We start from the raw sequence: 12,823 nt of genomic DNA, 5'->3' as shown, positions 1-12,823 counted from the left end.
TTTTAAAAACCTAATTAGAGTGGGAGACCAAGATTTCTGTGTAAGGATGTTCACTGCTATGTTATTTATAGTTATGCAATAATGGAAGTCACCTATATTGTCTAATAATAGAAACATTTTATAACTTACAGTGCATACAAATAGTGATACTATGTGACCAAAAAATCAGATTTTCTTAAAAGAGTATTCATACACAACAAATTTGCATAAAGTAATTAAAGTCTGCATGGAGAAAAACTGGCAGGAACTGCATCAAGATGTCTAGGTACAATTATTGGTGATTTTGTCCCCGTTTGGAGGTCTTTCTGTTTTCGAAAATCTGTAATGAATATGTATTATTTTTATAATCAGAAAAGAAAATGAATGATATTGATATACGTTTTTACACATCATTTTCTTTTATTTGTGTTAATGCCTGCCTCCAAAAAAAAGAGAGCTGGCATGTTCATGCCTTCTTGAGTTTAACACTCATGAATGCTGTGCCTTCTGCCCTGCCCCTTCCCAAGCTCCCTGCTCCCTTTAACACCAATTGGACGTCCCATACTGGGAACTGGATCTGAGATGTGAAGGTGGTATGGGGCTGAGAAAGGGAGTCAGCCAGGAGGTCAGGTGTGAGATCTTCTGGTGGTTATGCACTCCTACAGGCACTAGGCCGCCTAAAGCCTGCCTGTGGCCCCTGGTTGAAGGCCTCAAATCTACAAGGCTATTAGCTAGATTTTACTGGAGTAAATTACCCCTGCTTTGCAAGAACATTAACAAATTACCATGAAAATGCTGTCATCACCAGCACAAATGTCTCTCAAAGGCTCACTTCAGTGGGGTTTTTTTTGTCCCAACTCATAAGATTCACTTGTTAGTTCCACAAAAAGGGAAAACTGAATCTTGAGGTAATTTGCACTTTGGGTGAATTCATCCACCCGTTTTTTTTCCCATAGGGTTTGTTTTGTATCCAGGCTTATGCACAACTTTTGTAAGGAGCAATAGCAGTTGTGTGGGCACTTGAAATGGGAGAGAATTCTAAAGTCGCTGCATCGTGTTAAACACCAAGAATGGGGAGGATTGCCTCTTAGTCCAGAGTAAAAGAGATCTGAATTTAAAACAAGGAGAATTTTAACTTTAAAAGTCTGACTCTGGAAACAACTACAGGCTACAACTTGCATGTATTATAGTTTGCATTTTGAAGCTTATTAGTCTGGTTAATAAAATTACACAGCTATCCTATGAATGTAACTATTACATGCATTACATTTAGAGTCTTTGGATGATACACACCTAGTGAGTCCTCAGAAACCACACACAGGTTACATTTGGAATCCAGAATGGCAGGTCCCAATTATTAGGATGAAAACAATATACATCAATTCGTCTTTGAATGTTAGCATTTTAAAATTGTCTGATCGTTACATCTAATTAAAATTTAAAAGCAGGTTCAAAATCAGGAGGGTGGTTAAGAAAGTTTATTAAGTAATGGTATTTAACATAAATTTGTATAAGCTGAATTTACATTGTCAATTAGAGTTTGTTCTTAGAATGACTCACATTCAGAAATAAGTTGTTTTCCAAAGCACAGTGTATGAAATGTTATCTATTTTGGATTTATTAATTAAAGTTTGTTGTTGGTACAAATTGTTTCCATTCCAAAATAGATGCAACTGGTTAGGTCAGTCAGAGACCCAGGTAGAAAAAAAAAATCTAGCTTTCCTGGGTTGTTTTCTAATCTGCAGATAGGTAGAATACCCCACAGAAGAGCTAAATATGTAAAGAAGAGAGAAAAACAACCCCCCACCCCCCAAATGGATACATAGAAATTCACTAAAATGCAAAGAAGTTTGGTTTTTAGTAATGTCAGAAAGTTCCCCAAATTAGAATAACTAGATCACAGCATACATGAGGTTTTGTGTCATTGAAAAGCAGATCTTTTAAATTACGTATGCCAATGGGCATCACGATCTTGTTAATGCTTTGAGTCTCAGGATATCCTAGTCCAGTCCTTTTAAGTCCTCTTGATATTTGGGCTCTTAAAATAGATACCATTTACTGAAGTGCATTGGCCCAAGAGGAAGTACAGCAGACATCAACCCACCTGTTCCACCCTCCAGCAGGTCCTGAGGACAGGACCCTCATTCCTACCATCAGGACTCTGCAGGCTCAAGGCTTGACTTGGGACGGGGTCAGTGCTTTCCTCTAATTGTATTTGGAGATGAGAACAGTCCCAAAGTGCACTGTGTGCAAAAATTTATATCCATCAGATCATTTTGCAGTGATCTCCTGTTTTTCAGCAGGTGTCTTTGGAGCAAATACCTTTCTGTCCAGTCCCTATCCTCCCCATTAATACAATGAAGGATATTCTAAGTTGCAATATACAATGGTTATGTAATGATTAGGTCAATATGTGCATATTTTATAATTATAGTAAATAGCAGATCTTAATTTTATAAATAAAATTCTAGTAAATACATGGGATCTCAATCAGTGATATCCACAGAGAAGGAGAATGCTTTTTTACATAATATTATCCAATATGTAACAGACAATTTACAGTGGTAAATATTTGTTTTGTTCAGGTGTTTGAGAGGTTCAGCTACTTTGGTCTGGTTCTCAGCATGGCTACCTCACATGTCTGTGGTCAGCTGTGAGTCCACTAGACAGCAAGGCTGATTTTGGCTGGGTATCGGTTGGCCGTTGACTGATCCAGGATGGCCTTGTCTGCGAAGACTGGGTGACTTGGCTCTACTCTGTCTTGCATCCTCTAGCAGGCTGACTCTAGCAGGCAGAATATGCTCTGGCTAGAGCATATTCTCATGACAATGGCAGAGGGCAAGACTGAACAACTCCAATAGTGCCTCCCCTTGAAGCCTATGCTTGTGTTTGCATTTGATAGCATCACACTGGCCAAAGCAAGTAATATGGCTGAGCCTAGATACCCAGTGGGAGTTCCCACAACGTTATATGGCAAAGGGATATGGATGCAGGGACAGGTGAATGACTCTAGCCCTAAATGCAATTAGTGTACCACATGGGGTAACATTTTAAAACATTATATGGTTTATTTTGCAATAACAGAGAGGAAGAGAGGAAGATGGAGAGAGGGAGAGAGAGTGAGGGAGAAACAGAAGTCTGTTTCTTTTTATAACCTATTGTTAAAAGTGATAAACAATTACTTTTGCTGAATTTATTCATTAGAAGTGAGGTATTACTTCTAGCTCATACTTAAGGGAAAGTGTTACTCAGGGTGTGAATCTTAGGAGCGAGGGATGGATCAGTAAGGAGTATCTTAGAGGCTGCCACTACAAAACCCTCTGGGAGACTCTGATGCACACCAAGATTTGGGAAATATTGCATTACTGTAAGAAGACAAAGGGAATATTCAGAAAGAGCTTGAGGATGTAGAAAATTTTACTCACGACGCAGTAATAAATAGCCTACCAAACAAAAAAAGCCTAGGACCAGATGGAGTTATAGCTGAATTCTACCAGAGGTACAGAGGAGCTGGTACCATTTATTCTGAAACTATTCCGAACAATTGAAAAGGAGGGACCCCTTCCTAAGTCATTTTATGAGGCCAGAATCATCCTGATACCAAAACCTGTCAAAGATACAACAACGAAAAGAAACCTTTAGGTCAATATTCCTGATGAACATTGTTGCGAAAATACTCAATAAAATACTGGTAAACCAAATCCAGCAGCACATCAAAAAGTTTATCCACCATGATCAAGTCAGCTTCATGCCTGGGATGCAAGGCTGGTTCAACATGCATAAATCAATATATGTAATTCATTACGTAAACAGAACTAAAGACAAAAACCACACGATTATCTCAATAGATGCAGAAAAGTCCTTCAATAAAATTCAACATCCCTTCATGTTAAAAACTCTCAATAAACTAGGTATTGATGGAACATACCTCAAAATAAGAGCCATTTATGACAAACCCACAGCCAATATCATACTGATTGGGCAAAAGCTGGAAGCATTCCCTTTGAAAACTGGCACAAGACAAGGATACCCTCTCTCACCACTCTTATTCAACATAGTATTGGAAGTTCTGGCCAGGGCAATCGGGCAAGAGAAAGAAAGAAATAGTGTTTAAATAGGAAGAGAGGAAGTCAAACTGTCTCTGTTTGCAGATGACATGATCCTATATCTAGAAAACTCCATCATTTTAGCCCAAAAGCTTCTTACACTGATAAGCAACTTCAGCAAAGTCTCAGGATACAAAATCAATGTGCAAAAATCACAAGCATTCCTGTACACCAACAATTGACAAGCAGAGAGTCAAATCATGAATGAGCTCCCATTCACAATTGCTACAAAGAGAATAAAATACTTAGGAATACAGCTAACAAGGGAAGTGAAGGACCTCTTCAAGAAGTACAAACCACTGCTTAAGGAAATCAGAGGACACAAACATATGGAAAAATATTCCATGCTCATGGATAGGAAGAATCAGTGTCTTGAAAATGGCCATACTACTCAAAGTAATTTATAGATTCAATGATCTTCCCATTAAACTACCATTGACATTCTTCACAGAATTAGGAAAAACTACTTTAAAATTCATATGGAACCAAAAAAGAGCTCGTATAGCCAAGACAATCATAAGTAAAAAGAGTAAAGTAAAAAGAACAAAGTAAAAAGTAAAAAGAACAAAGCTGGAGGCATCATGCTACCTGACTTCAAACTATGCTACAAGGCTACAGTAACCAAAACAGCATGGCATGGGCACAAAAACAGACACATAGACCAATGTTACAGAATAGAGATCTCAGAAATAAGACTGCACATTAACAGCGTTCTGATCTTTGACAAACCTGACAAAAACAAGCAACAGGGAAAGATTCCCTATTTAATAAATGGTGCTGGGAGAACTGGCTAGTGATATGCAGAAAACTGAAATTGGACCCCTTCCTTACGCCTTGTACAAAAATTAACTCAAGATGGATTAAAGACTTCAATGTAAAACCCAAAACTATAAAAACCCTAGAAGAAAATCTAGGCAATACCATTCAGGACATAGGCACTGGCAAATATTTCATGATGAAAACATTAAAAGCAATTGCAACAGAAGCAAAAATTGACAAATGGGATCTAATTAAACTGAAGAGCTTCTGCCCAGCAGTAGAAACTATCATCAGAGTAAACAGACAACCTACAGAATAGGAGAAAATTTTTGCAATCTATCCATCTGACAAAGGTCTAATATCGAGAATCTGTAAGGAACTTAAGTTTACAAGAAGAGAAAACATTAAAAAGTGGGCAAAGACATGAACAGACACTTCTCAAAAGAAGACATTTATATGGCCAACAAAAATATGAAAAAAACTCAATATCACTGATCATTAGAGAAATACAGGTCAAACCCATCATGAGATACCATCTTATGCCAGTCAGAATGGCAATTATAGAAAGTCAAGAAATAGCGGATGTTGGTGAGGCTGTGGAGAAATAGGAAGGCAACTTACAAAGCTCTTTTCTAAATATTTTTCTTCTTTAGATCCTTAAGATAGCCCTGGGATAAAAAAGGGGTAGATAGTTTTATGACCAGTATTCTAGTTGTAGAAATGGAGATTCCGAATGGTTAATGGAATGTATTGGATACTTGAGGTGCACCAAATCATTTAATCCAAATCTCAGTGTTACAAAGGAGGGAACCAACACTCAGAGAAGTTAGGTGACTCATTCCAGGTCACACAGCTAATCAATTCAGAAGTGAGTCAAGAATTCAAGTCTGTGGATTCCTATATCAGTACTCTTTCTACCACACTCTGCCACCTCTGTTCCAGTTCCATAAGTATAAATGTAGACATCACAAACACAATATCATTTATGTCCACATGTCTGTAAGTGTTGTGGAAATATTTTATAATGCAAAGTGAGTCTGGAAGATAATCTATGGATTTTTTTTTCCTTGTCAGCAATGTGTTATTCAACTTCTTAGCAGACTTTAAAAAAAATTTCCTGACTTTAATTTCTAAGCCCATAACATTGTCTGTCCTCTACAATGGACAATGTAACGCAGGATTATGTTGTTAGGGGATTATAAAAAAGCTCTTTGTCATCTTCAAAAGAAGAAGGAGCTCTGAGGTAGCTTAAAAAGTAAAGTTTGTTGCCTGAGCTAAGTGATTAGACTGCCAGTGGTCTTTTGCATTCTCTTCAAGCATATGTTTCAAATGGCATATTTGCATATGTATAAGAATATAAAATAAAATTTCACCATAATTCAATAAATAGGGTCCAAAAATTTTATTCTCATAAAGCATTGCTTTATTGAAGGTTAATGTGTTGCTTTATTGAAGGTTAATAGAAGACAGTATTTTTAACCAGTCTGTACTGTCATAAAGCCCACAGACATAGAGAATAAACTGAATGGTATTAAGTTGTTCTACAACAAATCTACAACAGGCTATAGATTGCACAGAGAAAATCCCAGATGATCATGGACAGTCGCTTCCTAACTTGCCTCTGACCCACTCTTCCCTGACAACAAGAACTGAAGCTTGTTAGAGGATGGGAGTCAGTCACCAATGACCTTACACAGTATCCAAATTTACACCCTTTCAAGATTTTGCAAAATATGACATATGCATTTATGCTCACATATATATATATTTAGTTCCCAACTTACAGATGGGGTTTCTTACTAAAGTCTGTTTATACATAGGTTGTTTATAACTCACAACACATTTTCTCATAGAAATTCTCCATCCAAAAACATTTACTGAGTGCCCAAAGCTGAGCCCTCAAGCAGCTCCCATTCTTCTGGTTAGGTTCTGAAGCCAACTTCAGAAACCTTAAAGGGCAAAACTGCAGGTCCCATTGCACAGGAAAACAGTACTGGAGAGGGAGTCCAAGACACCACCCTCAGGCCTCAGTACTGGACCCTACTCGGCAGAGAGAGTGAGGTGCTGACCAAATCTGTTTACTCTTGCTCCTGTGCACACAGCTGGACTGCATTTCCCAATGTCTCTTGCAGTTTGATGAGACCATGCAACTTGTTCTTTTCAACAAATATGTGTGGAAGTGATAATTACCATGTGCCAACCTGGCCCATAGTAATCTTTCCCAGGAATTCCTTTGCTCTCTCTCTTTTTTTTGTTCTGTCCAATATTTGGAAGAGGATGTCCACCAGTCCCTAGGAGTTGACCAAACAAAGGTCCGTGAATCATTGTATAAAGATTGCCTGCTGTGTGCCACATGGATAGTTGGATATACAAAAATAAATTTCAATTGTGTAAAACCACTGAGCTTTTAGGATTTATCCATCATAACAGCAAGCCTTAATTAATACTCTTTATGAGTCCTGTGCCTTGGAGGTAAGCCACTTTGGACTGAACTTTTCAGAATGATGGGGATGGCAGTAAAGGGGTGCAGTAAAGGAGGGGGCTCTGGATAGAGGGCAGCTTTCAAGGTTGGTGAGGAGGCAGGCGTCTTGCAGTAGAGGTGTGGAGAATGACAGGGGAAAAGGGTTCTCAGAAGTGGGTGATGGCTGAGCCATGAGTAAAGCCCAGCTGTGGCAAGGGCTCCAGGTAGAGCAAAGCCAATGTCAATAGAAGCTCTGTCTACACAGTGTGCTTTACATAAAGACCTTGTTAATTTGCAGTTTAGCTTTATTTAAGTGTCCCTTTTTGAAATATCTAAGTTTTCATTGAAAGTTGTATCTACAGCAGGAGAAAATTGCAACCTATTTGTGTTAGGCCATTTTTGCATTTCTATGGATAAATATTTGAGGTTGGCAATTTATTAAGAAAAAAGGCTTAATTGGCTCATGTTCTGAAGGGTGTACAGGAAGCATGGTGCCAGCATCTGCTTCTGGTGAGGTCTCAGGAAGCTTACAATCATGGCAGAAGGTGAAGCAGGGGCAATCATCTCACATGGTGAGAGTGGGAGCAAGAGCAGGGGGAGGTGCCACACACTTAAAACAACCAGGTCTCCAGTGAATACACTCATCACAAAGGGGATGGCACTTAGCCATTCACGAGGGATTTACTCCCATGATCTAAACATCTCCTACAATACCCCGCCTGCAGCACTGGGATTATATTTAAACATGAGATTTGGAAACAAATACCGAAACCATATCACTAATTAAAAAGCAGTGGCGACTGTGATAATTCACTTTTTGATCTGTGGTGAGGCCTTGCTTCTCAAGGGCTGCTCTCAGCCAGTGGCTGAGTATGGTAGAGAGACTCAGATGAGCCCTTCCTGGGAAACACAGGATCTCTCTTACGCCAACTGTAGCTTGAGGACTCCCTCAAGTTGTAGATATTTTCTTAGACTGCATGCCAGTCTAGGAAGCTTCCATATACCCTTTCTTCCTTCCTTTCTTCTCTCCTTCCCTCAGGGTCAGATTTGTTTTTTCTCACATCTCCCATAGATGTTTCCCCTAATAAGTTTTTTTTTTTTTTTTTGCATATTTAATCCATCTTGGTGTCTCCTTCTCAGAGGATCTGAACTAACCCAGAAGTCATTCTGTTATTCTAATCTTTCTGTTTGTGACTGTAAAAAGGGACAAATTCTCCTAAATTGTGAGAGAATCTGTGGTCATCTGTATAGTTCCCCAACTAGGTGAGGTTCAATGATAGACCATGAGTGTGAGCCCTTGAGCAGTTCATAGCATTCTAGCAAAGGTGTGGTTACATAGGCTCCTGTGGTCCATCCAAGAAACCGGACAAGTTGCAAGAGTAACTGGGAGACAGAACTTCTTGCTTTTAAACACAAGGATTCATGATAGGGATGACAGAACAAAAATGAATGAACATTTACTAAGATCTAGCTGAGCTGGATGTTTTCCATATGGGATCTCATTGGATTGTAAAATGAAAATTCATTTCAGGTAGATATTTTTATCTCAAAGTAGGGATGAGGTGCAGAGACAGTAAGTAAGGTGCCCAGCATCACACCCTGGGTAAGAGCAGAGCTGCTATTTGAACTAGTTTTGCCTATCCTATAACTCATCATACTTGTTCTGTTTCACCATATGCCTTTTCAGAGAGCAGTCTTGCAGGGAATTCTTGGAAAAATACTATTTTTTTTTTTTTTCTACAAAGAAAGGTAGAAACTTCCTAGTTTCAGAGTCTGTGGAGAGGGTAAGTTCTTCTCTGGTTTGTTGGATTTGTTCCTGCCCCCAATGTCTTCTTTATGTGAAATGTCTCATAATTAAAAAGTTCAGATTCTATACAGACACAGAGTCTTTTCAGTATAGACTACATTTCCAAAAGTGGTTATTATGCATGGATGTGCTTGGAGAATTAGATTTCTGTGGTCTTGACTTTAATTGCCCTGTCTAGATATGTGATTAAGCTTTTGTTCTTTGTTTCAAGATGACCAGTCAATGGAGTTGTGTAGTTTTAATTTTATCTGAAGTGCAGTTGGAGGACAAGCAACAAGAGCCTAATGCTTTTTTCTCCTCTCCTTCTCAGTTACGATGACCATTAGTTCAATATTTTCAGGTCTTATATGAAATAACATCCTGTTATGGCCACATTTTTTAGTCCAATGTGAAGTTTTTAATTTTAAAAAGGTTGCAATATAAAGGGGGTAAAAAAGATTGAATTTTACTTGTGCTTTGACTCCCCCCGACTCCTCCACCCCCCACCAGGAGGGCAGAGCATATAAATGTGAAGCTTGTGGGAAGTGGAGAAAAACAGTTTAATACAAAATAGGTCCCTGTTTTTGAACATCTGTTACCACGGCAACTGATTCAAATGCTTGAAAGTTAAGTTACTATTTAGGCAACTTAACTAGATGTTTTTGACAGTATGGGAACTAAACAGAATTTAAAAACAGACATGTAGATCCCTATTCAGCTGACCTGGTTGACACAGCAGTAAGACATTGGTCCGTGAGATACACCATTTTCCTGAATACAGTGTACAGGGATGTACAGCATCCCTGCTGAACAAACACAGGGCATTATTAGCTTCATCTTTTCTGCACTTTTAAGCCAAGGTGAAGGGCAGACTAGCAATTTTTGGGGTATAAACATGGAAAAAGAAAAGTTAATTTCCAAGAGAAACACAGTGTATACCCTGCCAGTGGCTTCTTTTACTAACTGCCTTAAAAGCTACTTTCTTCCCCCTTGGGAAAATGATACAGAAATTCAGTTATATCTTCATGTTTAGTTCAAAGGACAAACTTTCAGAACTATTCCCTTAGCATCATATGCTTTAGATTGAAAGTAGAAAAATAAATAAATAAATAAATAGTTTCCAGTGTTTCAAAGTAACAAAGTCCAAGTTCTGTGAACAGAGTAGTTTTTCAGTATATACTTGTGAACTGAGGAAAGATCACAAAAGGGAGAGGAAACGTCATATTCAGGTGGTTTTTTTTCTCTGTATTACACATGGGCTATTTAAGCTTCTTAGAAATTGCATCTTCAGAACAGTGTTTGGATCAAATAATCATCATCCTGATGAAAATTTCAAAGCAGATTATGTTATTTTAAAAATCAGACAAAGAAAACATAAAGAACAAATGGCTGCAAAAAGGATTTTCCTAAATTGTTTATTAATTTGATTTAATAAAGTAATACATAAGAAATACCCTTGAATCTGTGCGGAATTTCCAAAAGAAAGAAGACAGACAGGTCCAGATGGAAGAGGAAAGCCACAATGCAGTTTCTAAGGTCTGCATGGAAGCCTCAACCTTTAAGCAATAATTGCCTTTCATGGAAATATAGACAGTACCACATATCCAGGCAGACGTCAGTGGAAATATTCAATGTTAATTTACTTTATATTTTGCTAATAATTATTGTATCATGTGTGCTCTGTGCTGTTTTCATAACAAAAATGGTAAATAATGACTTAAAAGATTTCTTTTCCTGGTACAGCAAATGTGGCAATTCTAGCACACTAAAGCAGGCGCAGAAGGTTTTGTATTGACTTTTGACAAATTTTGAGAAGCCAGTTTTGCTTCCAGAAAATGTCTTATAAATGTCAAAAGCCTTTGTATTCTCTAAGGGGCTCTGTTTTAGAGACATACGTGACAACATCTCAAGTAGACAAGGAAGTGCAGGACAGGTCTCTGGATGGATCTTGGTGACCCAGTTTTTTTTCCCTTTTCTTGATTATAGTTCTCAAGAATAACTGCAGAATGTGCTGGAAATGCAACATTCTGAGATAAAGAGGAGCTGGCTGGGCTTCATTTCTGTCCCTCCCAGCACAGAATGACCTGCAATGCTTTAGCCCAGTGAGTGCAATTGCTCCAGGATATAAAATCCAGGGTACGGGGTTTTCAGGGTCCCTTAGTTGCAGTGAGGTGTGGGGTATTTGCAGACAAGACTCCATCTACCCTCAGAAACTTTCTTGAGACTTGGGGGATCAGCCTGCTATAAATCCTGTGCTTCTGTTGTTCCCTGCTGCCTATGTATGAGTAATAAAGTTGCTTAACTTAATTTGTTCTGTGAGAGTTCTGTCTCATAGAACTCAGGCAGGAGATAGAGTAATTGGTGCATGGTGAATCTGATTCTCAGGAAGAATATGTAGGCCTGAGATTCTTAGTACGTGAAATTTATCCTTGGTACAGCAAAAAGGAATATTGTATAAGTGGTTGTTTTGAGTAGAAAACAAGCAAATGTTTTAGAAATCTCTAATATAGCTCAGAAATACTTATTCTAAGCCTGGCAGGATAAAAATTAATAAGCAAGTTCACTTGTTTCTTCTTCTCCTGCTCTCTAAGAAGAGAAAAGGACAAAAAGATGCATCGGTTTATGCTTAAGGTAAAATCAGTGAAAGTAGAAGAGGAACCTCCCACCCCCAGGGATCTTGTGGTACAGTGATAAGACTTCTTGGACAGTGTTCAGAGGAGCAGAGAGGAAGTGGCGACCAAGGTGATGATGTCAAACGAGGATGCCTAAGAGTTTTTTTGAGGTAGAAGAACAAAACAAACCTAAGAGATTAGAGAATGAATTTTTTTTTTTTTTTTTTGAGACGGAGTCTCGCTCTGTCGCCCAGGCTGGAGTGCAGTGGCGCGATCTCGGCTCACTGCAAGCTCCGCCTCCCGGGTTCACGCCATTCTCCTGCCTCAGCCTCCCGAGTAGCTGGGACTACAGGCACCCGCCACCGCGCCCAGCTAGTTTTTTTGTATTTTTTTAGTAGAGACGGGGTTTCACCAGGTTAGCCAGGATGGTCTCGATCTCCTGACCTCGTGATCCACCCGTCTCGGCCTCCCAAAGTGCTGGGATTACAGGCTTGAGCCACTGCGCCCGGCCGAGAATGAAATTTTTAATGAACATTGCTTTGGACCACGTTTTTCAGCCCCATTAAAACTTGGAGAGTGTTATAAAGATAGACATTTCTGGTTTTATCACCCTTCTTTAAAAACAGTATCACTCCAGAACTGGAAAACAAGAGCCATGGCTTTATAATCTTTATACAAATCTAGATTAATTCAATTGAACATACATTTCAAAGCATGGGAGATTGCAGCACATCCTCAGAGCAGGATCATCTTGAATAGAAGCCTCCATGGCTTCCTTCTACATTGATTCTCTACGTAGTCACTTTGCTATATCATCTGAAGGCTCTAAAGTTGAGAAAGACAGAGTTCTTTCCTCTGAGAGGTAGTAATATAGTAGAAAGACTTACATGTTATCAGATATGCTACTACTATTACTAATAACTTATATTCAAGTGCTGTGCTAACTGCTTTACATATGTTAACTCATTTAATCTTCATGAAAACCTATGAAGTAAAGTAACTAATTGTATCCTCATTTAGGGATGAGAAAGTGAAGCACTAAAAGGTGAAGGCACTGGCTAAAAGTCACTTACCTAATAAGAGTTAATGCTGGGTAAGTACATAGAGGAGTGTGAGACAC

The 12,823-nt window shown here is 38.7% G+C and overlaps 1 protein-coding gene across 13 annotated transcripts in view; it reads left to right on the top strand.

The window, feature by feature from the left end:
* The window catches only part of C9H12orf42 (chromosome 9 C12orf42 homolog), a 183,518-nt gene that overhangs the window by 32,237 nt on the left and 138,458 nt on the right, over positions 1-12,823 (top strand). For 3 of the 13 annotated variants that reach the window (XM_021922827.2, XM_021922825.2, XM_021922829.2), the window contains one exon: positions 12,724-12,796. The exons of 8 other annotated variants lie outside the window; for them this stretch is intronic. The gene's annotated coding sequence lies outside the window, so the exon portion shown is untranslated. Of the gene's footprint in view, positions 1-7,865; positions 10,628-11,077; positions 11,194-12,723; positions 12,797-12,823 lie in introns of those variants that run through there. 2 more of the 13 variants (XM_021922826.2, XM_021922828.2) reach the window with 2 other exon arrangements.

The sequence above is a fragment of the Papio anubis genome, chromosome 9 (assembly GCF_008728515.1).
Source record: "Papio anubis isolate 15944 chromosome 9, Panubis1.0, whole genome shotgun sequence".
NCBI classification, from domain to species: Eukaryota; Metazoa; Chordata; class Mammalia; order Primates; family Cercopithecidae; genus Papio; species Papio anubis.
The sequence above is the reverse complement of the archived record's forward strand: the minus strand, read 5'-3'. Positions and strand labels throughout refer to the sequence as shown.